Source organism: Alligator sinensis, unplaced genomic scaffold (assembly GCF_000455745.1).
Source record: "Alligator sinensis unplaced genomic scaffold, ASM45574v1 scaffold23_1, whole genome shotgun sequence".
NCBI classification, from domain to species: domain Eukaryota; kingdom Metazoa; phylum Chordata; order Crocodylia; family Alligatoridae; genus Alligator; species Alligator sinensis.
In genome coordinates this window covers 44766-48007 of record NW_005841890.1, presented here as the reverse complement: position 1 = coordinate 48007, position 3242 = coordinate 44766, and positions in this window count along the sequence as shown.

Below are 3242 nucleotides of genomic sequence, written 5' to 3'. Positions count from 1 at the left end.
GCTCGGCGACAGGGAGAGGCTAGAGGTTGATCAGACCTCTGTTGCCTGCTTTAAATGCACTGGGTCTGTAAGGATCCGCAGCGCTTAGAGATCTTCACACAGTGTGAAGTCTCCTCCTCCCTTGTTCATGGAGTCCTCCAACTTGGGCGGAAACCACTCAAGCCTTTTATACGGTTAGCAAGCCAATCACTAGCCGCCACGTGTGAATAATTTAGAACTGGCCAATAACGGGACTCGAATTAGCATACAAATGGCAGGAACTCTTTGCAACGAGCATTTCTGTGCTGCAACAAAGAAATGCACCCTGCAAAGAAAGCTTCAAATTGGCGGGAAATTCTCCCTTGCACTGGGGTTCTCCTCTGCAGCAGAAAACTCCACCGTGCAAGGAAGCTATAATTTAGTGGGAACAATTTAGCAGTGCCGAAGCACACAAAAACAAAAATCACACCCTTTGGGTTGTGACAACCAAAGGCTGATCACCTTCACCATCTGCCGTAAAGCTGGCAAGTCAGTCAGCAATACAGAAATCTTCAACTTCAGGAAAGCTGACTTTGACAAGCTCAGGAGGCTTGTCAGTGAGGCCCTAAGGGAACATGACCCAAAGGGGAGGGGAGTTCAGGATGAGTGCTTGCTCCTCAAGGGATCGATCCTGGATGCAGAAGCAAAGTCTATCCCATCTCGGAGGAGAGGCAGCAAAAGGGCACAGCATCCGCCTTGGCTCTGCAGGGAACTAGTGGACCTCCTGCATCTAAAAAGAAAGACCTACAAAGGGTGGAGGACTGGATCCACCTCCTAGGAGGAATATTCTGCACTGGTCTGAACCTGCAAGGAGCAAATTTGGAAAGCCAAGGCTGTGACTGAACTCCAACTAGCTACAAGTATCAAGGACAATACAAAGTCCTTTTTTAGATATGTGGGGAGCCGGAGGAAAAGCAAGGGCAACGTTGGACCTCTGCTAAACTAGATGGGACAACTGACAACTGATGCCCAGGAAAAAGCCAACTTGCTAAATGGATACTTTGCGTTGGTTTTTCACCAGTCCCAAGGGACGCCCCTGCCTATTACGTGATGGAAAGGGAGGAAAGTGGATCCAGCAAACTACAGGCCCATCAGCCTGACCTCTATCCCAGGGAAGGTCTTAGAAAAGATTATCAAAGAGGCCATTCTTAACAGACTGGCTGATGGCAACATCCTGAGGGATAGCCAGCATGGGTTTGTTGAGGGTAGGTCTTGCTTGACCAATCTTATTTCCTTTTACAACCAGGTGACCTATCACGTGGACAAGGAAGAAGAGATTGATGTTGTTTATCTTGACTTCAAAAAAGCCTTTAATCTGGTATCCTATGATCATCTCTTAGCAAAACTGGCCGACTGTGGCCTCAGCTTCACCATGATCTGCTGGCTGGGGAATTGACTACATTGACTACCCCTGCTGACTTCCTGCCCCTAAGGTAGGGGGCTGGACTCAAAAATCTTCTGAGGTTCCTTCCAGCCCTAATGTCTATGAAATATCAGTGGTGCTTTGATCCATGAACCAAATGCAGCCTCCAAAATTATGTCATGCAGCCCATGAACCACTCAGCTATTGGAGTGAAAACGTGGAGTACAACTCACTTCCTTCCCCTTCCAGGACTTAACTTCAGGTAACCACATCTGGGTATGGCCAGTGTATAGCTCTCTGTTTGATTAGTTGGTGCACCCAGGCTTCCTAGTCCGCTATGTAAAGATGGGTGCAGTGCAGCCAGAAAGATGGCTAGGAAGCAGAAAGGGACACTCCAAGGGAAACAGAGTTTCATCTTTTCTGTTTCTCAGGAGCTTAGATGAAAGATGCAGGACTTACTCAAGAAAAATAATAATATGGGCTTTAAAGTAATGGAATAACAATGTCACTGGCTGGAGAGTCAATTTGTGTGACTTATTTTTCTGCTTTATGGTTAATTATTTCCACCTGTAATGTAGGATGATGCTACCGAGCTCCTTTATAGCAATTTGAGATCTATGGGTCATAAAAGATGGCTATTGCTTAATTTCCCCCCATCCCCTCCAGGAAAAAAAAAAAAAATCACCTGTTGGTTGGAAATTGAGTGGGGATCCATGACTCAAGTGGTGCTGGCACACATCAGGATGGCTGAGTGGTCTAGGGTACCAGCCTCAAGGCTTTGCTTTCACCCCTCCTGGGTGTTCTGGTGTCTGTATGGGGGTGTGGATTCGAATCCCACCTCTGACATGCCTTTTTCCTGCCCCTTGTGCAGGGGGCTGGACCTGAAGATCTCGTGATGGCCCTTCCAGCCCTAATGTCTATTGAATCTATTAAATCATCAAAAATGTACTTGGTTTTTAAGTTCTACTTTTATCTTCTTAATATCCTCCTAATCTGGACCAACTCTCACAGTGCTCACTGCTTTTTAGATTTCTACATACATTGTGAAAAAAAGTAGACTCTAGTCCTGTTATTAACAGCAGAGGGCACTATGTTACCATTGATGCCTTCAGCCAGCATACGATTTAGTTTGATGTGTTAGTTCTGAAGCTAACCACAAGGCAAGGTAAAAATACACCTAGGGCAGGGCACCTTTAAGGGGCTTGAACAGGTTAGGTGATTATCTAGCCTCCTTCTGAAGACCCTCAGGGTAGGTGCGAGCAACACTTCCCTTCAAAGTTGGTTCCAGACCCTAGCCACCCTGACTGTGTCTAGCCTGAACCTACTTTTCATCAACTTGTGGCCGTAATTCCTAGAAAAAAGTAGATTCTGGTCCTGTTATTAACAGCAGAGGGCACAAGGGGTAACACCTTGCTGGACCTGGTCCTGGCCACGGGAGATGACCTGGTGAGGGGACCAATAGCAATCATCACCTGCTGGATTTCACTATCCAACGGAGGGTGTCTAGGGCTCACACCAAGGCTAAAGCCCTTGACTTCAGAAGGGCCAACTTCAATGAGTTTAGGAGACTAGTGGGGGAGGCACTAAGGGCCCAGAAGGTAGAGGAGATGGGAGGCCACAAGGGATGGTCGTACCTTAAGGTGGTGATCCTTCAGGCCCAAAGGATAACAGTCCCTGAGAAAAACAAGGGGAGTAAGAGTGCTCGGAAACCCCCTTGGCTCAGCAAGGGCATTCAGCAATGCCTGAGGACTAAAAGGGAGGCCTACAACCAGTGGAAGGGAGGAACTATCACCAAGGAGGAGTACTCCTCCTCGGCCCGGGAGTGTAGGAGGGCTATTAGGAAGGCCAAGGCAGAGATGGA